Below are 25,720 nucleotides of genomic sequence, written 5' to 3'. Positions count from 1 at the left end.
AATTTGGCGTCTCCAAGTACCCCCGTCTCCTATTTTTGAAAATTAGCCATACTAGTACCAGTCTCCAAAGTCTCCAAATACCCCCGTCTCTTGGTGACCTTGCTAATACCTCCTTATTAGGATGAAGGGGTATGTCCCTACATAGTTAAGTCTATTAAGATGATAACTCTCTCCCATATTATCATATAATCTATTATTAAATTCATCTCTTGATACCTAATTATTGGAGGTCACCTCCTAGAAGTGGTATACTATATTTATGATCTTTGCATTTATTAATAAGAAATTTAGCAAGTGTCACATAGTGGCTAGTACTTGCCGTTTAATATCGTAATTTAAAAATAATAATTCTAATAAAATAATTATGTGAGTTTGTAATTTTATTGCAACTTAGAATTATATACATTGTGGCTTAAAATTAAATGTATTGTAATTTGATTTTAATTTGGATGGATTGATTGAATATTTCATTATCTTCAAAGTGGAATTCTCAAATTTGATTTGATACCTAAACTAAAAAATAATTTCATATACTATTTTGTCAAATAAAATTGTTAAATTTTTTTCTATTAAATTAAATAATATTATATTTAATAATTTATAATCCATTAAATATAAAATAAATATAATTTATAATATTATTTTATATATAGATAAAATTAAATAAAAAATATATTTAAATATATGATTTTATTATCTTATATTAAAATACATCTAATATTTACATTATATAAAAATTAAAAAAAAAATGTAATAGTAAATATAATTATGGTATAAATTTTATGTAAAATGTAAAAAATTTAAATTGTACCAATATTTGCAACTAAAATATCTAACATGTTATTTGCTTATTGATTAAAAGATGTAAGAATAGAATATCTTGTATTCAGTGTCAGAATGTAAATTTATTGACAGAGCCAGAGGGCATTGCTTCAGAGGCAGTTAGGTTTTTTAAGTAATTATTATCTTCAGAAAATGGAAATCTCAGCAATGATATTATATCTAATATTCCTCCTTTAGTATCTTTGGAAGACAATAAGATGTTGATGTCTCCCTTTTCCTTAGAAGAAGTTAAGAGTGTTGTCTTTGCCATGAATCCGGATAAAGCTCCGGGACCAGATGGTTTTACTCCTTTATTTTTTCAGAAATGTTGGGATTTTGTGGGAAATGATGTTTTATTGGCTCTTGAGGAAGCTAGGAGAAATAAGTCTATTTTAAAGGAACTTAATACTACAATGATTGCAATTATTCCTAAAAAAGAGGATACTAAGACTTTTGCTGACTTCCGCCCCATTGCTTTATGTAACACTTTGTATAAGATATTTATGAAGGCAATTTCCCTTAGGTTGGAAAAAATTCTACCTAGGATCATTTCATTGGAGCAAGGTGGTTTTGTTCCCGGAAGGGAGACAACGGAGGGTGCAATTGTAGCACATGAGGTGCTGCATTCTATTTCCACCCAAAGAACCCCGACCATGATACTTAAACTAGACACGATGAAGGCTTATGATAGAGTAGAATGGGGGGCTTTATGTGCTGTTCTTGAGAAGTTAGGTTTTTCCAAGGCCTGGGTCAAATGGATTCATGCATGTATTTCTTTTGCAAGATTCTCGGTTTTAATTAATGGTTCTCCTTGTGGTTTTTTCACTTCCTCTAGGGGTTTGAGACAGGGAGATCCCCTTTCTCCCTTTTTGTTTATTCTCCTAGCTGAAACCTTTAGTTGGGCTATTAGGGCTGCTAAAGTGGGGGGGCTTTAGAAAGGTATAAGGATTCATAATATTCCCCAAAGTATTTCTCATTGTCTCTTTGCAGATGATACTCTGTTATTTGGACATGCTTCGTTAGTAGAGGCAAAAGTGATTAAAGGAATAATACAAAATTATGCATCATTTTCTAGTCAGAAAGTGAATGGTGATAAATCAAAGATTTTTTTCTTTAATAAATCACAACTGGTTCAGCATAGGTTGCAATCCTTTTGGGGATTTGAGACTGGAAATCTTCCATGTACTTACCTTGGGATTCCTTTCTTTGTTAAATAGGATAAGATTGGTTTTTGGGATAAGATTATTTTGGTCATTTCTAAAAGAATTCTCTCATGGAATCATAGATGGTTAACTTTGGAGAGTAAAATTGTTCTTATCAAGTCTGTTTTGAATGTTGTTCCCATATATCTCATGTCTGTTTTGAAGTCTCCAAAAGCAGCTATTGTTAGTTTACAAGATACTCTTAGAGATTTCCTTTGGAACAATAATAAAGATGGCAAGAAGAAACTCTCTTTAGTTGCATGGGATAAGGTATGTTTGCCTAAGGAACTTGGGGGAACAGGGATTCAGAGTCTGGAAAATTAGAATTTAGCCTTAGGTGCTAAGTTGGTTTGGAAATTATATGACAAGCCTAGCTCCTTATGGGCACAGATTATGTTTGCCAAATATTTAAATAATGGACCGAGAGAATACATTTTTAAAGTCTCAAATTTGCCTTCAGGTTCTGCTATTTGGAATTTCCTTTGTAAATGTAGATCAGTTATTTTGCCTCATCTCTCATGGATTGTTCATAATGGTAGAAAGGTCAAATTCTGGGATGAAGTATGGAATGTACACACACCTTTGGTGAATTTTAGGGATTGGTCTCCTCTGATCACTGTTCTTTCCTCCCTTTGGGGTGTTTTTGTAGCAGATTATTTTGAAATTGTGACTAGTGGACCCCTTAAGCTAGCTAGATGGAAGTCGATTGATTTCTTAGATGTTGATCAAAGCATGAAATTAGATTTTGAGAAGATTTTGGGGGATAGAATTGTATTTCTTTATGATTCTGAGGATGAACTTATTTGGACAAAGAATACTTCTGGTAAGTACACTATTAAAGATGGTTACAACTCTCTTATGGTTGCTAAAGATTTATCATCTTGGCCTTATAAGTTGTTTTGGCATTCAACTTGTCTTCCTAAAGCTAGAGCCTTTGCTTGGTTGGCAATTCAGGACAGAGTCCTTACAGGTATGAGACTAGACAGGCTTGATATTACTATTGTTTTCCCTTGTGTCCTTTGTAACAAAAATTTGGAACCTTCTTCACACCTGTTCCTACATTGTGATTATGCTTATGAATGTTGGCAGTGGTTGTTTGAGAAGTTAAATATATCCTTTGTTATTGGTAAGGATCTCATTTCCCATTTTAGATCTTGGCCCTTTATGTTTGCCTCATCTTTTTATGCATGCCTTTACATTATATCTCCATCTATTATGATTTGGAATGTTTGGCTAGAGAGAAACAACAGGATATTTAAAAAAACAAGATCTCCTGTGTCTGAGGTTCTATTAAAAATTGAGTCGTCAATCTTTGAGGTTTCTTTGTCGTTTATTTATAAGAATTTGAAAAATCTTACTTCTTTTTCGCATTGGGATAGTAGAGTTACTAGAGTTTGGAAGATGTTGTCAGTTTTACCCTCTCATGGTTCAATTTTAAAAAAGAATGATGCAATAGGTAAGAGATGCTCTGCTAGATGGAAACCTCCTCCACAAGGGCACTTTAAACTGAATTTTGATGGGGCCTCTCATGGTAACCTTGGGCCGGCTGGGGTAGGCATGGTAATTTATGATCACAATGCAAATTTTATTTGAGCTAAGTGTCATGCTATTGGTTTTAAATCTAACAATTATGCGGAATTTCATGCTTTGTCTTTTGGATTGGATATGGCAATCTCTTTGGGAATTAAGGACTTAATAATTGAAGGTGATTCTATGGTGATTATTCAATGTGTTATGAAAAAGAAATCGAATTGTTGGAATTTGCAGTATATACTTGACCCCATTTTACAAAAATTAGAATTGTTTGAATCTTTCTTGGTATCCCATTGTTACAAAGAAGTTAATAAGATTGCGGATTATTTGGTAAATTTAGCCATTGATAGCAATGCTAATCAGCGAGAGGTGGGTTTTGAGGAAATTCCTTCTAGGGCATGGGAAGGTTTGCAGCAATAGTTATATGATTTTCTTGAGTAATGTTGATGTAAAATTTTATGATGATAATTATTCCCGCTTTCTCCTTTCATTTCAAGTATTCATGTTCGTTGTCTGGAGGAGAGTTCGATCTCATGGTATTTGATACAATAGTGTTTTTCCAAAAGTTTTTTGATACTTTCTTTTTTGGCAGGAAGGTTTTTGGCTCATGGGATTTGGCTCAGGGCTTTGGAAAATTTTGTCTTCTTCCATTAATAGCAGCTGTGGAGTCTATAGTTGAAAATTATCCGATGGGTTTTTTTGGTAAATTGTCATATGGGCTCTATGCAAAACTGATATTATATGTGTTGTGACTACATTTTGTATGTGGTTTTGGGTGGGGTGCATAAACTGATTCGTTAGATACTATAGGTTTATTTTATTAGCTGTGACTAGAGGTTTTCTTCCAAGGATTCTTTCCTCCGGTATGCTCTTTGAATCCTGTGTAAAAAATAAAAAAATATTAATAAAAAAGTTTAGTGGAATAATCCACTTTTATTGAAAAAAAAAACTAATATGACTAACACCTCTCTAATTACTTCACTATTTTAAAATATAACATATAAATTAAACATAATTATAAGATTGTTTTAAAATTAACTTACATTACTATTACAAATATAACATTGACATATTAAAAGAATAATACATATATTCTACTTTATATCTAGCAATATTAATTATTTAACTATATATCTATTTTATATATTAAATTTATAATATAATTATAATAATTTTTTTTTGTCAATAAAAGTGGATTATTCCACTAAACTTTTTTATTTTTTACATAGGATTCAAAGAGCATACCGGAGGAAAGAATCCTGGGAAGAAAACCTCCGGTCATAGTTCATAAAATAAACCTATAGTATCTAACATATCAGTTTATACACCCCACCCAAAACCACATACAAAATGGGGTCACAACACATATAATATTAGTTTCCACAACTGCTATCAATGGAAGAAGACAAAATTTTCCAAAGCCCTGTGCCAAATCCCATGAGCCAAAAACCTTCCTGCCAAAAAAGAAAGTATCAAAAAACCTTTGGAAAAACACTATTGTATCAAATACCATGAGCTCGAACTCTCCTCCAGACAATGAACATGAATACTTGAAATGAAATGGGAAAGCAGGAATAATTATCATCATAAAATTTTACATCAACATTACTCAAGAAAATCACATAACTATTGTTGCAAACCTTCCCATACCCTAGAAGGAATTTCCTCAAAACCCACCTCTTGATGATTAGCATTGCTATCAATGGCTAAATTTGTCAAATAATCCGCAAACTTATTAACTTCTCTGTAACAATGGGATAACAAGAAAGATTCAAACAATTCCATTTTTTATAAAATGAGATCAAGATGGGATAACAAGAAATATTCAAACAATTCTATTTTTTGTAAAATGAGATCAAGTATATACTGCAAATTCCAACAATTCAATTTCTTTTTTCATAACACATTGAATAATCACCATAGAATCACCTTCAATTATTAAGTCCTTAATTCCCAAAGAGATTGCCATATCCAATCCAAAAGACAAAGCATGAAATTCCGCATAATTGTTAGTTTTAAAACCAATAGCATGACACTTAGCTCGAATAAAATTTGCATTGTGATCATAAATTACCATGCCTACCCCAGCCGGCCCAGGGTTACCACAAGAGGCCCCATCAAAATTCAGTGTAAAGTGCCCCTGCAGAGGAGGTTTCCATCTAGCAGAGCATCTCTTACCTATTACATCATTCTTTTTTAAAATTGAACCATGAGAGGGTAAAACCAACAACATGTTCCAAACACTAGTAACTCTACTATCCCAGTGCGAAAAAGAAGTAAGATTTTCCAAATTCTTATAAATAAACGACAAAGCAACCTCAGAGATTGAAGACTCAATAGAACCTCAAACACAAGAGAACTTGTTTTTTTAAATATCCTGTTGTTTTGCTCTAGCCAAAAATTCCAAATCACAATAGATGGAGATATGATGCAAAGGCATGCATAAATAATTATATTAAATATTATATCTTTCTAATTAATTTATTAAAAATAAAATAAGTATAATTATATTATTATTTTTAAAATAAATTAAAATATTATTATAAATTAAAAAATAAACTAAAACTTCATATATGCTTGTAGTATATTAATTAAATATAAATTATATTATGTAAAACAACACAGTCATTTTTTCAATAATAAATAACAATTAGTAATGTAATTTGTAACTAACAATTTATGTTGGGAAACATGGTTTTCATGGAAAAGAAGAGAACATAAATTAATTGAAACCTATATTGCAATAATTTATTTCTGCAACTATTTCTTAACTTTTATGGCAACTCAGTAAAATGGCAAATGTAAACAAAAATATAGGAGAGAATCGTGCAAGACAACCTTGGCCATACAAACGTGTCCAAAATAATGCCTATAAAATAGTTAAATAGGTTGGTCTTCCGAAATTTGTGTATAAGAGCTCAATTGCATTTGGCCAATCAGTGTGAAGAGAAATATATTTTAGAATTTGTAAACTTAAAAAATATGCATCTATATTTGATGAGAACAAAATATATTTTAAAAACAGAATAAGTTGATTATAATTGGTTAAAATCAATTTTTTTTAATAACTATTTAAGTCTTAAAAAAAATTCATTACAATAGTGACAAGTACTAATAACCACTTATATGCCAAAATAACCACAATTATCATAATATGTTATCATATTTTAGAAATAACAGTCTAAAAGTGCACAAATTTATCAAGTTTAGTGCTTTAAACATTAGTCACAAGTCCCAGTTTGGGTAAAGTTACCAGGTTTGCCTCTCGAATATTGGGTAGAAAGCATCTTCTCAGGAATAGCAAGCTCCTTTGGTGAACTTCTCTCTATAGACCTAGTCACAACTTCAAAAAGGAGACTCACTCATGCTAGGTTTTGTGTAGGGATAGCTCATGACGTAGATATGCCAGAACAGATAGATCTAGTGTCAAAGTTGGGAATATGGAAACAACAAATTGAATATGAATCTATCGCCTTTGCCTGCTTCCACTATAAAAAAGTAGGTCACTGGGCAAAATCCTACCCAATAAAGCCGAAAGTTGATCTCAACCAGTCAAAACCCAAGACTGAAAATCAAAAGGTTCCAGATAAAATGGTATGGCAAGTTAGAAACTCAGAGAATAGGAAGAAGACTATAATCGCTTTGATCCATTGGGGGAGAATAAGGAAGTGTCCTCAACTTCTATCTCTAGCCCCTCAACCCAGGAAGTAGTGAGAAATGATTCTACCAAAGTCAACACCTCTGTATCAACTCGAACAGAGGAACAGAAAGATTATACTGAATCTTCAAATGACATAGCTGAAGTGGTAGCTGACACTTATTCAGGAAAGGAACATCAAGAGAAAGATGACCGACCTGAGGAAGGGGAGATTCCTGGATCCCACGAAGAAAAGACTGATTCTTCATTGCTCATGACAAGCTCTGAAATGCAAGAAGGCCAAAAATGTGCAATATTGGGTATGAACCTTTCGGACTCAGACCAGAACTCAAAAACAGTTAACAGTGATTCAAATGCTTCCAGCATCCCTAACTAGGGCAATGAAGATGAAATTTCCAAAATCCTCAGTAACCTAGGAGTGGCTCCTGAGATAGATGCTGAGTGGAAAATACCAAAATATAGGAACAAGAAAGGAACCACTCCCTTGGCTTCTCATCTAAGGAAATCTAGCAGAATAGCTCAAGTGGATGTTGGGTATATCTCCTCTTCCCCAGGTCGACCCTCTAACCATAAAGTCAGAGACAAGGAGGCCAGTAAGAACATTGCAGATGGGACTCAGAAGACTCTTAAGGAGTTAGGAACTGGTAAGTAACTATGAAGATTATCTCTTGGAATATTAGGGGACTCAATAATCCCCATAAACATGATATCATTAGGAATATGACAAGGGATAGTAAATCTGATGTTTTTCTAATTCAAGAAACTAAAATGAGTAGAGAAAAAGTGGAATCTCTAAAGTTTTTCAAAAATGGCAATGTCAGTGGTGGTAGCTCGGAAGGTGCCTCAGGAGGCATAACTACCATCTAGAACCTTAATACTGTCAAAGGCCATGTTCTTATTCAGGAAAATAACTTCTCTTGTATTAAATTTGAGCACTTAAATGATGGTACCTCTTGGGTCCTCACTAACATTTATGCTCCTAATACTTTGAAAGCTAGAAATTCATTTTGGAAGAAACTTATAGAAGCTAGGGACAATTTCAGAAATCTTAGTTGGCTGGTCATGGGAGACTTCAATAGTCTTTTGAGAGAGGAGGAAAAATTTGGAGGAAGCCCTTCTCAGCTGGAAAGTAGGTTGGCCCTGATGGACTTTATTAATACTCAGGCTCTCAATGATTTGGAAATACAGGGATGCAATTACACTTGGACTAACATGAGAACTGGTAATGATCTTATCGAAGTTCATCTTGATAGGACTCTCATTTCTGATGACTGGTACAGTCATTATTTCTGTTCTCTGTCAGCCCACATTCGGGTTGGGTCAGATCATTTTCCTATCACTTTCATTACTGACTCAATTAATAGAAGGAGACACTTTCCCTTTAGATTTGAAAAAATGTGGAGCCTTCATCCAGATATCAAAAGTAATATTCAGAAATGGTGGAATATCCAAGTTGAGGGAATTGCTATGTACAAAGTTGCTAAGAAGCTTAAAAGTGTGAAGGATAACATAAGACCCTGGAATAAATCAAATTTTGGGAATATCTCTGAGGCTAAAGGTAAAGTCCAAGAAGATCTTAAAAAAATACAGGCCCAAATTCAGAAGGATGGTTTCAGCATTGTGTCCATTGCTGATGAAAATGAGATTCTTAAAAATTACCATGAAATCATTGCTAAAGAGGAAACTTTCTGGAAGCAAAGATCAAGATGCATTGGCTTAAGGAAGGAGACAGGAATACAAGATTCTTTCATATGTCGACGATCAAGCATAAAGCAGATAATAGGATAACCAAACTGATTGTGGATAACGGTGAGTTGGTCAAGGAGGAAGAAATAAGGAATGAAGCCAAAAGGTATTTCTTGGAACTGCTCAAGAGGGATCACAGGTTGGATGCTGAAGCTCAACCTTCTTTTTTTCAAAACATCCCTTGTCTCATTGATCATCAAATGAATGTCTCCCTCTCTTCCATTCCTTCATCCCTAGAAATCAAAAATGTTGTTTTTTCTTTTGATGGTAACAAAGCGCCTAGCCCAGATGGTTTCCCTATGTTCTTTTTCCAAGATTTCTGGGACATTGTTGAGAAAGATGTCTCCAATGGGGTCAAGGAATTTTTTGGGGCTAGAAAACTATTGAAAGAAATCAATGGTACTTTCATTGCTCTCATCCCCGAAACCCAAGGTGTAGACTCTATGGACAAGTTTAGACCTATCAGTCTTTGCAATTCTTTTTATAAGATTATCTCCAAGGTTCTTACTACCAAAATTTTGTCTATCATTCCTATTTTGATTAACCATCAGCAAAATGGTTTTGTCCCTGGAAGACAAATCCTTGACTCTATTATAACTGTCCATGAGAACATTCATTCTCTTGTTAGAGCTAAGAAGCATGGTCTCATCCTCAAGCCTGATCTCTCCAAGGCCTATGATAGGGTTGGCTGGCTTTTCCTTGTGAAGGCTCTTATGGCTTATGGTTTCTCCACTAGAGTTATCAACCTCTTCAGTAAGCTTATCACCTTTGCCTCTTTTGTTGTTCTTGTCAATGGTTCTCCATCCCCCTTTTTTCAAGCTTCCAGAGGTTTAAGGCAAGGGGATCCCATTTCCCCCATCCTCTTCATCATTATGGCAGAATGTTTTGGAAGGTCAATGGAAAAAATGGTTATGCAAGGTTCCTTTAAGGGACTCCAAACTTCCTTTGCTGACCTCATTTGCTCCCACCAACAGTTTGTGGATGATACTATTATCATGGGAGAATCTAGTACCTCTGAAGCTAAAATCCTAAAGAGTACCCTTTGTAAGTTTGCCTCAGCTTCTGGTCAGCTTATTAATTGGGTCAAAAGTGAAGTTTTTTTCATCAATACACCTGTGAAAAGACAATAGAGAATCAACAGAATCTTGGATTGTAGGATTGTTGATCTTCCTGCAACCTACCTTGGCCTCCCTATGGGCATTGCACCTCCTGATCCTTTTTGGAGCTCTCTAGTTGATAAATTTCATAAAAAACTAGTTGGTTGGAAAGGAGCCCTTTTAAGTTAGGCTGGAAAGCTCCAACTACTTAAAGCTTCTCTTCAAAGTATTCCAATCTATGCCCTAAGTCTTTTCAGAATTCCAGTTAAGTATGTGGATGCAATTGAGAAAATTCAAAGAAAATTCTTATGGTCTGGGGTTGAGGACAAGAAAAGAATGTCTCTGGTGGCTTGGGATAAGGTTTGTAGACCGAAAAGTAAAGGAGGTCTGGTCCTGAGAAGAATCCGAACCTTAAATGAAGCTCTCCTATCCAAGCAGGTCTGGAGAATGTTCCATTCATACACTGAATGGTGTAAAATCTGGTGAAGTAAGTACTCTCTTTTGTCCTCCTCTCTTTCTTCTTTTATCAATTCAGAAATCAGTATTAATGGGTCCCATATATGGAATCATGCCTCTAAGTGCAAAGAAAGCATTGCTAAAGGAGTGATCTGGAAAGTAGGAAATGGTAGGAAAGTTAAATTCTGGGAGGACCCCTAGCTTTTTGATAAAACCTTGACTGAAATCAATGAATGGGCCCTCCATGCTCCCTCTTGTATTAGAAATTTTGGCTCCTTAGTTGCAGAGTATTGGTCTGGTAACAAATGGCAGAACATTGAAAGTATCCACCCTAACCTTTCTAAGGTCAAGATCCATTTGTCTTCGGTCTGGTTGAATAAAGAGGAAGACTCCCTTATTTGGAAACATGAACCTAAAGGTATGTTAACTGTTTCCTCTATGTATTGTGTCCTTTCCCCCACCCCTCCTAGTAATCCTTTCTGGTCTAAAGCTTGGATTAAGGGTCTGACCCCCAAAATCAATTTTTTCTACTGGACCATCCTTCAAAATTAGATCTTAACCCTAGACAACCTAAAGGGCAGATGCTTTGCCTTCCCTAATAGATGTGCTTTGTGTCTTCAGGAGGAAGATTCTATGGACCACCTGGCCATCCACTGTTCCTATTCTACCTTAGTCTGGGAAAGATTTCTTAAAAGTTTTAGCATTGATTGGGTGTTTCCTAACACTATCAGTGAATTGTTTTCCTCTTGGAATTTTCATTGGACTAACTCCATTTTGAGATCTTTGTGGCAGCTATCTCTTCCTCACATCCTGTGGGGACTATGGAAAGAAAGAAACAATTGCATCTTCAGGGACTTATCCCTCAATCAGGATATTGTGTTCCAGAAAATTCAATGGGCGATTGTGGACAATATTGAGATCATTGAGGGTCCCTGTTTCTCGAACAACCCCCTGGAATCAAATATTTTAAGCTTATAGAATTTTAAGATTGCTGACAGTTCTGACCCCAACCAAAATAAAATACTTGAAGCTAGGTGGCAAACCCCCCCTCATGGTTGGTTCAAAGTCAATTTTGATGGTTCTGCAAAAGGTAACCCGGGCCCTGCAGGTTGTGGAGCTATTCTTAGAGATGATAAAGGTATTTGCAAGGAAATAGTTGTTGTCCCAATTGGGAGCCAAACAAACCATAAAGTTGAAGTAATGGCAGCTCTCTAAGGTATTCTCCTTGCTAAAAAATGGAAATGCCCCTACTTATGGATTGAAGGGGACTTAAACAATATCATCAAATGTCTTAAGGGGACCTCAAATCCCTGATGGTTGATCAACAATATCATTAAGCCGCTAGAGACCTTATCAACACTTTAAAAAAAAGTTACATATCCCACATCTATCGTGAAGCCAATGGCTCTATTGACTGGGCTGCCAATGTGGCGATTAACAAAGATGAGATGATTACGTGGATGGGAGAACAAGGACTCCCTAAAAATGTCAGACTAATCATTTTTAAGGACCGATATAGAAGCACTCCAAAGATTTTTGATGGACAAAATAATAATGAAAAGGTCTAAATGGAGTACTTCAAGTTATTGTAATAATGTGAGCCTCATTTATTATAATACTTATTCCATCACTTCCCACACTTTTTGGGTTAAATTGATAGTTCTGATAAGCTTTCTGGCTAAAACTTTCTGCAAGTTTCAAAAATCGACTCTGAACAACGAAAATATGTGTGGTAATAGGTGACCATACGAACCAAGCAGCTGCAAAGAATGGAAATAGAAGGAGGAAGTCTGGAGCATCCTGCAAAAGGGTGGTTTTTTGAAATCATGGAGAGACTCCACAGACGGGATGGCACAGTTACCAGTTTTTTCTACAAAAATTGGAGAAAGGGTATGCTGAAAATGGGAGACTAGACTATTGAAATTGATGAAGACCTTATTGCCCAAGCCACGGGCCTCAGAAGGGAAGGATGCAACTTCTATAGAGACAGAAAAGTTAGTAAGGAGGACATTGACATATATCTACAAATTGAGAAGGAGAAAAAATGCCTGGTGAAGTTAAATAAAACTTACTACCCCCCTAGGGCTTTTGTTAAACCCTGGCAGGAGGTCCTCTTTGTTTTAATGCGCTACATTACATTAGATGGAAGGTTTACAAAAGTTTATGGCTACTATTTCATCTTACTGAATCATTTTAGGCATGATGAGAAGGTTAATTTTCCTTATTTTCTGCTATGCTCGATGAATGCCACTATTAAGGCCTACAAAGAGAACCCTATGGGGGACACTCCCATGCATCAAGGCTTAATGGTCCTTATTTACAACCATCTCAAGGCCAATCAAATAGCCCGCCTGCAGCCCTCTATAGAGTCTAAGGAGGATGGGTTTGACTCTATCTTTTTAGTGGATGAGGAGTCTGATAGTGACCCATCGAGTGATTCTGAGGAGAGCTTGGATGTTTTGGATTATGAAACTGGTAAGAAGAGGAAATACATTAAAACAAGACCTTCTTCCTCTAAGGGTAAAAAACCTAAAGGCAGAATCCTCCAGATTAGCCCTTCCTCAGAGGAGGAGGTCTCTGAAGACTCAGAGAAGGAGAACCCTCAAGGTTCACTGAAAAAGAAAACTAAAGTTCACACCCAGACTAGAAATAAGCACAAGAGGAAGGAGGAGAATGTGAAGGAGCTGGAGGTTTATAAGCAGGAAAGGACCTCGGAAGCCAAACAAAACTTGGAGAAGGTGACCACGAGCGAGGCTCTTAGGGTTGAAGACACAACTACTATTCGAGACACCCCAAAAAAGGAATAGGATATTCCTGGTAAGGTTGATCCTCCCCCTAACCCTCCTCCAAAGGGTATGCAAGGTTTCATGGATACTATGTAGTGGCTAATAACTGGTTACAAGAAAGCTATGGATGACAACAAAAAACTCAGCAATAGAATTCAGATTTTGGAAACCATCAACATTGGGGAAGGGAAGACTATGGGTGATTACATTAAGGACCTGAAAAATACCATTGCAAAAGCTGAAAACATAAGAGACTCCTTCAACCCCAGATTTGAGAAAATAGAGAAAGATTTGCTGGAAAGGAAAAATCTTGCTGATGCTAATGATCAAACTATCTCAGGTACCGCCAATAAAGTCAGAAAAATTGAGGAGTGTCTAAAGAGTATTGCTGAACAGAGTTTAAGCATCCTAAAGTTTTCTGCTAGCAACACTAATACTCTCATCAGCAAACTGGACAAAGAGAAGGAGACCTTGGATATTGACCCGGACACTGAAGGTACAGGGGATGCTCAAGGACCCAGAACCCGAACCAGAGGCAAAAAGAAAGAAAAGAAACCTAACAAGGACCTGAAAGATCTCAAAGCTATTGGGGCCACCTATGACCAATTGGTGAAAAAGGCGGAGGACCTGCTGAAGACTATAGTTGTGTAGTGCTTTCCTTGTTTCTTTGTTGTTTTTATCTTTAGCTGTCTTTTTGGTTTGCTAGATTTTTTGTCAGTCATTTTGTAAGTGGTTTATAAGCTCTAGAATTTTTATTGTCTTATCTTAATCTCCTTTGTTAAAGGTTTCGGGTCCTGAAAACCTATTTTTCTTAATTAATCAGAACATTAGTCACAAAGTTTGGGAACATCCGAGAAGATGTATCAAACACACCAGAAAAATGAAACCGAGAAAATGTGGAAAAGGAAACAAAAGTTGAAGAGTTCAATGATTGCACAAACTTCTCTCCACGTATAAAGTAAGAAGAACCTATGGATCATTGATAACAGATGTTCTAGCCACATGACCAAATATAAAACAAAGTTCATTAGTTGGAGAAAATGAAACAGTGGAACAATAAGTCTTGGTAACAATTCTATTGCAACTATATCTAGAAAGGGTACCCGAAGTCTTGATGGTGGAAAAACTAAGACATATGATATTGTACATGTAAAAGGTCCAAACATAATCTTCTAAGAATAAGTCAGATATGCCATAAAGGATATAACCTTTCATTCAATGTTATGGATGTGAAATCGGAAAAGAAAGAATTGATGAGCTTATTGCAAAAGGAACAAGGATGAAAAGTGATGTATATAATCTTAGTGAAGTCAATGGTAAAAAATGTATTGTGGGACAAAAATAAGAAACCTTGCTATGACACAAAGGGATGGGTCAAATAAATTTTGATCATCTTGTGAAAATTAGTTCTAAAGAAGCAGTAAGGGACATACCTAAAATTACATTGAAACCCTCGTGTACTTTTTGCAAGGGATGTCAGGAAGCAAAGTGGACAAGAGTAAAGTTTCCAACAAAGGCATATTCAACTACAAAGATATTGAAGGTAGTTCATATAAATCTTTGTGGACCAATGAGGACAAAAAGTCTACAAGGTGACAAGTATTTTAAGATGATTTTTCTAGAATATCATGGGTTACTCTTTTAAAATAAAAACTTGAAGACTTTGAGAAGTTCAAAATATTCAAAGCTATGGTAGAGAATGAGATTGGTCACACTATCAAGTGTTTGAGATCTGATAGAGGTGGTGATTTTACTTATGATGAGTTTGAAGAATTTGGTGAGAGGCATGGAATCTAGAGATAGTACTCTAACACTTGAGGACTCCTTCACAAAATAGAATGGTGAAAAAGAAGAATAAAATGGTTAAAGAGATAGAAAGAACAATGTTGAGCCAAGTTAAACTACCAAACTTATATTGGAGAGAAAAGTTGTTTATACCATAGTATACATTCTGAATAGAGGACAAATTAGTGTAAACAACACTATGACACCATATGAATTATGAAAAGATATATTAACATTAGTTAGGAATTTCAAAATATTTAGAAGGGCTATTTCAGGAGGGATGAAGACACTTTGGGTAAGTGTGACTCAAATTTTGATTGAGGTATATTTCTTGGTTATTCTATAAGAAGCAAGGCATATAGATGTTATACCAAAAGGTTGCAGATAATTGTTCAAAGTACTAATGTGAATATTGATGAGACATGGCACTCTAATGAAGCTTCAAATGGTGATGATAGTGATGGATCATACTAAAATAGTGAAGAACACATTGAAAGTGAACCAAAGAGGATAGTTGCAAGGACTTCAACAAAGTATGTTTAGACAAATCATTCTAAGAATTGGATCCTTGGAGACAAAGATAGAAGAATCTAGACTAGGAGAAGGTTAGCAAGAGGAAGTGAATAGGTAAATTTTTCATTTTATCTAGAATTTAGCCAAGAGATTTCATGGAAGCTAGCAAAGATAAGAATTGGATAGAGGAAATGCAAGAGGATCTCAAGTAGATTGAAAAGAATGAGACTTGGGAATTTTTTCCAAGACCCAAATATAAGAATTTCATTAGTATAAAGTGGGGTTTTAGAAATAAAATGAATGAAGATGGAAAGGTGATTAGAAATAAGGCCAGACTAGTATACAAGGGCTATGTGTAAGTAAAAGGTATTGATTTTGAAGAGACATTTAGTCTAGTATTAAGATTGGAAGATATTAAAAATATTTTTAACCTTATCAACATTTAAAAACTTCAAGGTATATCAGATGGATGTCAAGTCAACATTTTTGAATGGTGACTTAGAAGAAGATGTATATGTTGAGCAACATTAAGTATTTTAGTTGTTAGAGGATCCGAAATTTGTATGCGGATTAAAGAAAACTGTTTATGGACTCAAACAAGCTCCCAAGGTGTGGTATTCAAGATTGGATAAGTATCTGTAGAAGAAAGGTTTCAAGAAAGGAATTGCAGACAGTATCCTCTATATCAAAATTGAAGGTGATCATCAATTAATTGTTATTGTTTATGTTAGTGGTATTATTTTTGGAGACAAAAGCATTGAAATGTGCAAGGATTTTGGTGATGATATGCAAAAGGAATTTTAAATTTCAATACTTGGTGAGTTATCCTTTTTCCTTGGTTTATAAATTTCTTGGTCTTATAAAGGAATATTCATATCACAAACCAAGTATGTAAATTTTTTTTATTGAAGTTTAAGATAGAATATTGCAAACCAATTAGCACACCTATGGTTATAAGATTTAATTTGAATAAGAATGATGAGTCTTCTCCAACAAATCAAACATTGTATAGATCAATGATTGGAAGTCTGTTGTATGTGACTGCTTCTAAACTATATATAATGAAAGCAATATGTATGGTTGCTATATTTCAAGCCACACCTAAAGAAACTCATGTGAAAGTTGTAAAAATAATCTTTTGGCATTTGAAAGCAACTCTAGATTATGGTCAGTAGTATTCTAAAAACAACAATTTTAGTCTAATAGCATATATTGATGTTGATTAGGCCAAAAGTGTTGATAACCAAAAAATCATAAGTAGCAATGAATTCTTTCTTGGTAATAATCTCGTGCCATGGTTGAGTAAGAAGCAAGACTCAATGTCTCTATCTACTATAGAAGCAAAGTATATTACAATAGTTTCATTTTGCACTCAAGTACTCTGGATGAGGCAGATTCTGAAGGATACAAAAATTGAGTATGATGATCCTATTCATATTTTTGTGATAATATAAGTGCCATAAGTATTTTAAAGAATATGGTGGTGAAATCAAGGACAAAGCATGTTTCAATAGTATAATTTTCTAAAAGAGAAGGTTGCAGATAGAGAAGTTAAGATAGAGTATGTTGAGGCAAAAGAACAAAGCATAGATATCTTCACAAAACCCCTTCCAAAGAAAATATTTGAATATCTTAGGCAGAAGTTGGGAGTTGTATCTCCCTAATCCTAAATCAAGAGGAAGTACAAGATCAAGGGAGTTTTGACTTCCTACTGCAAGTAGAAAACATGGTCTTGCAGTGAAGTGCAATATGTTGTAGTGCATGGATTGCATTAGATAGAGAGAGATAAAGTCTCAAAAAAAGGATCTAAGTATTTATTTACCATTGATGTCAAAGGGGGAGATTGTCCAAAATAAATTTATGTATTTAGTTGCCAAAGTATATCAAATGAGAGATTCCATAATACATCAGATCAAAGATTGGAAGAGAGTATGTCTCACATAGCATATCTAAAGAGATTTCCCACAAAAGGGGAGAGATAAAATAGAGATGGAGTATTATTCACAAGGAGAGCATTTTGTTGTTTCCATCAATGACAAATGGGGATATTATTGAATAGAGTGTTATCATTGAAATAAATGTGTCAAGGTGATTGATTCATGTCAAAGTATTTGAGAACAATGCAAGATAAAGTTTGATGATGTTAAATTTCTTGGATAAATCTCTCGCAGAATGTTAGTGTTATAATTATGTACCGATATTAGTTGTGCTTCTATGTCTAGTGCATTTGGTGTGACTTGGAAGTAGTTGTGTTGAGTCTCTAAGGCTTGTTGTTCATAGGCTATATGTGTATTGAGTCACTAAATTATTGTTTTTTCTACCACATTCTATTGCAATAGAGCACTTGGCTTGTGGTTTGAATAAGTAAGGCTACACACAAAGATAAATATTCCTATTTTTCAAAGGTTTTACTCTAGTATGTATAGAAAGTTAGATATCATAGAATGTTCACAGTACTAGTTCATTGATTGTGTAGAAACTTTTGTTGGATGTGCTAAAGAAGGGTCATGTATCAATTGAAGAAAGTGCGTGAAGATAGTTTTGGACCAATTAAGAGTTCATGTTGGGAAATGTACAACATGTTCTTACTCTTGGGATAACACATTAAATTTAGGACCAAGTCAAGTACTTGATTGATTTAAGGAATTTATCCTTGGCCAACTTGTGGACATTGAAATAGAACTTAGGCCAACTTGAAGATGTAAATATTATTGGAATGCTTATATAATGTCAATTAGTTCCATTCCAATGGGTAGTTGAGGAATAAGAATTGAATTCTATGAAGAGAAGGTGGTGATTATATATTGTGAAGTGTGTGAGCTAATATGCATATCTTGTACACACTATGACAATGTTCTAAAAGATATTAGATTAGACAAATGATGAATATTGAGTTTGAAAGTATATCTACGTGTACAACAGAGTAGTCATATTCTATCTAGGGATTTGATTTTCTTTTAAGAGTGATGTGAATTTGCTGGAATTTGCATCTATGTTGTGAGTGTGTCAAAACATCCATTAACACAATCTTAAGGAAGTTATATGCAAAAAGACTCACATCATAAAAAATAAGATACATCTCATAAGTCAAAGATCAAATAGAAACAAGAGATAAGAAGACACTTCTATTGAGACCAGTCCATACACTGCTGGAGTGCTCTACCACTGAGCTACTGGGCCCTCTTGGACCAGTCCATCGTTGGTTCGGGTGTGGCTTATTTCCAACACCAACACCCCCACTTAAGCCACACCTCTCGTGTGCTTGGGGCTTCTAGCCTGGACTTGGCTCTGATACCATGTTGAGACATGGACCGGCTAGGACTCGAACTTAGGATCTTCCATACACTGTTGGAGTACTCTACCACTAAGCTACTGGCCCCTCTTGGACCAGTCCATCGTCAGTCTAGGTGTGGCTTATTTCCAACACCAACAACTTCAATTAAGAAATGAGAAAATTATAAACCAAAAATTTTAGATCTTTTATTTAGACATTTAGATTCATTTAGCTGTATAGTCACCAAAAGAACAAAAAATACAAAAGGGAGTCATTTATTTGTTAGTTAATTAGTTTATCCTAAAAAAAATTAAGAAAAAAGGACAATATGAGAGGTAGTTTAATTATTTATTTTCATGCATTTAGATAGTTCATGTTAGTTCCACATTTGTTCAAAATAAAAATAAAAATATTTAAAACACAACATTAGGTCCTTTCACAAGTAAGATTCAAGGCCTCTCAAGCATCGAAAGTGAGACAAGCATCTTTGTAACAAGTCAAACTTTAGGAACAACAAATAATAAAACAATTAGATGACAACATTCAAAACAAATAACTCAAGGAAAATAAACAAGATAATAAACCAAAGTCAAACTAATATCACCAAAGTTAGTCTCCCAAATCTTTCACTTCTCTATATCTTAGTACACATTTTACACCCATGTGTCATAGAGTTAGGGAATATTGGATATATATTATCCTCTGGTGAGATAAGGGAAACTCAACTAGTGCAAGAAGCACCAAATGTAGTACAAACATAGGAGAAAGCAACTATGCTACAACAAATCCAAGAGGAAAATAATAAGAGGCATGCAAGAGAACTATATAATGAATTGATTGAATTCGAGGAATATTGCCTCAACTTTTTTCTTACTTTCATTCAAATGGAATATTGACCTACCTAGCCCTGTCATAAGTATATCTCTCTCAATGTTAGCAATGTGGTACCCTCACATCAACACCATAACACCACTCATCAACATTAACGACCAAACCAAGTGGAAAACAATGATTAATCAATCAAACAAACCTCATTTTCACTATAAGGAAGTTCCTTCCTCATGAAGAGAGGGTTCTTGTTGATGCTCCTTCACTCCACAAGCTCTTGTGACATGAGTAGTAGTTTTCCACCACACTAAACACATAGTAATATCATATGTGATTTTTTTATTTTGACTCTAGTATAATAGTGACACAAACTAGATTTGGGGATCATACATGTAGGGAAAGAACTCTACTCTTGCTCCTTGCACTAACATCTTGGTGTCAACATTGTATGAATTTGGTTTGGTGGCTCCTCAAAGTCTTTTGGTTCTAAACTTGTAGGTCCTTAGTCTTGAATCCAAGTGTATCTTTCTCAAATTCATATTTTCTCTCCCATAATATAATTTAATTGATTTAAAATGCATTTGTCCTATTCTTTGCTCATTATAATGATAGGTGTCCATATTGAGTTTTGATAAGAAGTTGGTTATGAGTATGCCCAAAATTTTTGGTAGTCTTGTGAGCTCAATGACTTTCACTGAATGCAAGACTTCTCAACTAGAACTTCTCTCCTCGCTCCTTGCGATAAAGTCCCAAGCTCCAAGATTGATGAAAGTTGATCTACAACCTCTTTAGATGGTCCTTAACTTTAAATAAGTGGTTTCTAGTCTTTCAAGATGTATTTGTATCCTTTTATTTATTGATTTATGTTTCTTAGACTAGAGTTATTAAATTCTTGTTTTGTTGTTGTTTGTATGTCCATACCACAACTAAGTATTAGACCCAAATTTATTGTTAAGTGTTTGTGGTATTAAAAACACTCAATTTGTGTAGTTTGCTATTACATTTACATTTAACACCACATTTAAGACAAGTAATGAGGAAACTCTTTCCTATCTTTCAATATTATCTCGAGCATTTTCATTATTTTGCTTTAGGACAACTACAAACTCTTTCAACTTATGAAAGTTGTTAGTTGAAAGTTTATGACCAAGACATGACATCTTTGTCAGGTCCCTAGGAAAACTATAAATTAAATTGAATTAATACATAATAACGATCAATCTTAACAAAAAATACCAAAATCAAGTTTAAAAAAAAAATCAATAGAAAAAAGACTTAAAAAATGTAAAGCATTTTGTGTATAGAAAAATCCCAGAGTAAATCTCGCTCAAAGGAATTGAATTATCACCATTCACTTTATAATTAAATATATTATAATGGTTTAATTTTGGAGCAAACCCAAAGCATAGACAATAAACCTATTTGTTATAAAATGCCTAAAATGTGGGAAATAAAGCATGTTTCCTCTCCTTAAATCTTGCCATGTAATAAAAATAATTGCACATAATACTTACCAAATAAATGCCATGTGAAATAAATGTTTGGTAGTTATATTACCAACCTTAACCCCATTATAATTTTTATAATAAAAATTATAATATATATATGAGTACAATAATATGAACTTCTATCAATAAAAAATAATTGTAAGTGATATTATTTTTTTACTTATAATTTAACATTATAGATAATATATAAATATAAATTATATAATAATAAACATAAATATAAATCTATTATAAAATAATTTAATATCAGTATAGTTTTATATAAATATATTATAACATAGAATCATATATATAAATATAAACATGTTATGATATAATATTAATATAAATATAATGTAACATTCTTAGGTTAGACATAAGGTTAAACTTTGGTTCAAAGGTAAGCTTATAGCAACTTTGGTTCAAAATTAAATTTCATAGAAAGCGCAATAGAAAAAAACTTTAAAAATATAATATAGATTAGATGTCAACTCGTATATAACAATACATCATTTAAACACTAAATCATTCAAAAAACATCAAAATAAATGCAAATTAATGAAAAAAATTGCTAAAGATACACCCTAACACTTACCTACAACCCAATAAACTATGCTTGTAAGAATTCAAACCTAGGATGCATGATATATTGCCCCTATTTTAATTAGTTGAAATTATCAAAGAATTATGAATGATTGGTTGAACTCGATTAGTGAGGGTGATGGTATCTTCTTTGATTACACCGTCCATCAAGATTCAAACCATCAAAAGTATGATATTCGAAGAATAAGACTCAGATCATGATTTTGTTGACTTTGATGAAATAGATACCCCTCAATCCTCGACACTCAACCAAAGAAATATTAACATAGATTCATACACTGTGTCAAATGACAAATCAAATTTATAAATGATAAAATCCGCGATAATTTGTCATAAAAATGTGAAGAATGATGGGGAAATTATGATGAATACTAAAATGCCAAAGTTGTGGCCATTATTGTTGACATCCTCGTACACAAAAAGATGGTGTGTGGGCTCATCAACCCTAATAATATGTGAATTCCATTATCACATATGATTACAAAGAAAAGTGGGTACCAAGTAAAATTATCACATGCCTTAGTGCGTATTTATGGTTTATGTCTCCTCCAACCTCGGCACCTAAACTTCCTTCTCCTTCAAGTACGCCAATTTTAGTACTGGGGACCAACATTATTTAATTGAATTTTTTCCATACAAATGTACTACTATTGGGGACCAACATTATTTAATTGATTTTTTTCCATAAAAATGTACTAGTATTATAATGGAAATACAATGGAAATAGTGAATGTCTAATAGAAAAAACATATCAAAACAAAGTATTAGTTTCCTTCAAAGTTTGGGTGTTAAAAGATAAATTGTGACCTCCCACAAAAAAATAACATAGGTCTTAGTTGGTGCAAGGATTGCTTTTGGAATGGCAAATGCAAGTTTTAATACTTTTTAATTGTTGGCTCTTGCTTTAAAAAATTTTGTTCATGAAGTTTTGTTAAAATTAAATTTTAATAATATTGAGTTCAATTATTGTTTAGGGGAAGTTGGTTGGTACCAGTAGGTTAGCAAAAAGGAAATGGATCTATGTCCTTCTTAAAAGATTGATATTATTTTAAAGAAGTAAAAAGTGATTTTACTTTTTTTTTAAAGATGTTTCTATAGGGATTGATTTAATCGAACTATAAATTTAGAATACAATCTTATATAAGTTTTTTTTAATTATTATAATAATATTGAATTCAATTATTTCTTCGAGGATGTTAACACGATTGATAATTGACTAGCAAGAGACAAAGCGTGTCCATGCCCCTATTCTAAGATATATGTCATTTTAGAGGAGTAAGATTTGATCTCACCTTTAAAAAAAGGATGTTTCCATGGGAACTAATTTAATCAATTGGATGTTTCCATGGCAACTAATTTAATCGATTGGATGTTTCCATGGGAACTAATTGAATCAATTTTAATTTTATATCACTCTCTTATAATTAAATGCTAGTATTTTTCGTATTGGATGGGTATGTGACGACTCCTTGGTTGTGTGAGAATACTTCCCACTCCTTCACATTTTTGGCTTAGCATATGACTATCCTTGGTTGATGGCCAATCCCTTTTATTTTTACCATTTAAAGCTCTTCCAAATCGAAGTAATTTTTGTAGTTTGGTGTGCCTATTTTTAAGGGTAGGTGCAAATAATTAGTAGGTTCTTTTATGGTGGTTAAAGAGGGGTTTGAGAGGGATGCATTATATGTGGCTTCTTTCTAATTAATGCATTCTAAACACTTTTAACATTCCAAACATTTCAGCTAGGCACCTGATTGAAATTATTCTAGAAACATATGGGTTGTTGAGTTTAGAGGTTCAATGTAATTGCACCTAGATCAACAAGGATTTTGTGAATAAATTAACAAGATCTTTTCCTAAAAAGGCTTTTAAGGATTGGATTTTGAGATAATTGATCCCTAATGAAGATTTTACTATGCTTATAGATGAAAAGAAGGTAGGTAAAACTATAAAAATTCTTAGTTAACTCTCATGAAGGAGAGAAATATTAAAATAGATTTAGATATATTGATTTCAACAAGAATGTGTGACATGTAATAACATGCAATGTGAAATAGGAAAATATTTTACAAGGTTTGCCTTGGGAAACACCCTTTCAAGAAAAACAAACCCACACAAAAAGAGCACCGGACATATTATCTTCAACCAAGATTACAATATAATTTTAGAGTTTTATCTCCTTTAGTCAAGACCTTCAATATACATGATTAAACAAATTTTAGGAGTACAACCCTTATCAATACAACTGCATTCAAAACCTTCATCCTAAGCATCCCTTATAATCAAACCCAAAACTAAAAACGATAAATTATTTTCAAAACTATGTGCTAGTGGGTGTCCAACTACAAGGAACAAAGTCCAATTCCCAAATCCATCACGAGTCAACATTCCAATTAGGGAATTCAACTCAATGTCATAAAATTTACTACTAAATGAGGCACTCCATTTTGGATTTCTTCCACCTTTTCAAAGATGATCTTATGTGTTCTTCTTGCATATCATAATTTGGTAAAAAGTCTCCCATGACTTTTCTAGTCTACTTTGTAACTCCCTTTTACATGCTCTTATGTGTTATAAAATCACTTATCTATCTTACAATACCATAGAATATCTTAAACATATTACAAGCCATAGTGTTGAGAATGGGTGTCTCAAACTTACTAGTTGAAATCTCGAGTAGATGGCACTTGGTCTTTGAAATGAGCAGTTCGGAATGGACAACTTCAGTGTTATTTATCATCTTTGAAGGGAATTGAATAAACTTCATGTTATTGACAAAGCAGTTGAATAAAATTCATGTTATATACCCGCCCATGAAGCCATGTGTAGAGTGCTGCAGGGTAGTGGGAAATGAAGTTTAGTTCTTCCTATAACCGCACAATGTGTCCTAAGCGTGAAAAAAAGGGGTGCAGGATAGCAGGAAAGGAAGTTTAGTTCTTCCCGTGTAACCCTATAGTGTGTCCTAGGTGTCACAAAAAGGGTCGTAGGATAGTGGGAAAGGAAGTTTAGTTCTTCTCGTGTAACCCCACAATGGGACCTAGGCGCAACAAATAGGGTCACGGGATAGTGGGAAGAAGGACGTGTGGCCTCCCTCCCGCCACCCTGCAAGACTCTAAGGTCTCGATAAGAGGACTTGCAGGGTAATAGAAGATAAACAACTTTGTCTTTCCCGCCACCCCGCGAGGGTCATCTTGAGAACACAGGTGTAGTGCGGGGTAAAGATCGAGGGCAAAGGGACAGTTCCTCCCACCATCTCACATGATGAACATCGATCAGATGATGATGTTGCAGGATAATATAGAAGTGAGGAGACATTTCTTCCCCACCACCCTGCAGGTAGTCTGGGTTCCCACGAAGCATTGTGGGCTAACTAGGGAAGCAGGAGAGATGTTCACCACGCCATCCTGCAACGATGTCCAAGTAACCTCAGCGACAAGTCAAGCCAAAAGTGACAGAGGTGAGGACCACAGTTGAATGTGAAATGACTTGTTGAGCTGCACGTAGTTGACTAGCGGAAACTAGAATGACTTAGAGGAAGTGATGGAGACAACATGGTGTGTTATTGACAATCTGAGGAAGTTTGACAATCAAACTGTTTTTGACAGAGACATATAAACATCTGGAAAATGGTTGAAGTGTGGTTGGTTGATCGTGTTAGATGGTTGGGTAATTTTGTAATGCTGAATTGGAAATCCGATTGTGAACATAATCTTCTGAACTGTTGCTGCTTGAACAAAGACTAGATCAAAGCTTGAAAAACTGTAAACTTATATGTAAATAGTTTTTTTACTGTAATATAAGAGATTGCTTTGGTGTGTGGGTTTTTCACCCGTAAGGGTTTTGCCACGTGAATTCTGGTGTACTATTTTGTGATTGTGTTTCATGTTGCTTTGTTTATCTTGTATTGTGTGTCTTAAGTTGTTGTAATTC

The sequence above is a fragment of the Cryptomeria japonica genome, chromosome 2 (assembly GCF_030272615.1).
Source record: "Cryptomeria japonica chromosome 2, Sugi_1.0, whole genome shotgun sequence".
Taxonomy (NCBI): domain Eukaryota; kingdom Viridiplantae; phylum Streptophyta; class Pinopsida; order Cupressales; family Cupressaceae; genus Cryptomeria; species Cryptomeria japonica.
The sequence above is the reverse complement of the archived record's forward strand: the minus strand, read 5'-3'. Positions refer to the sequence as shown.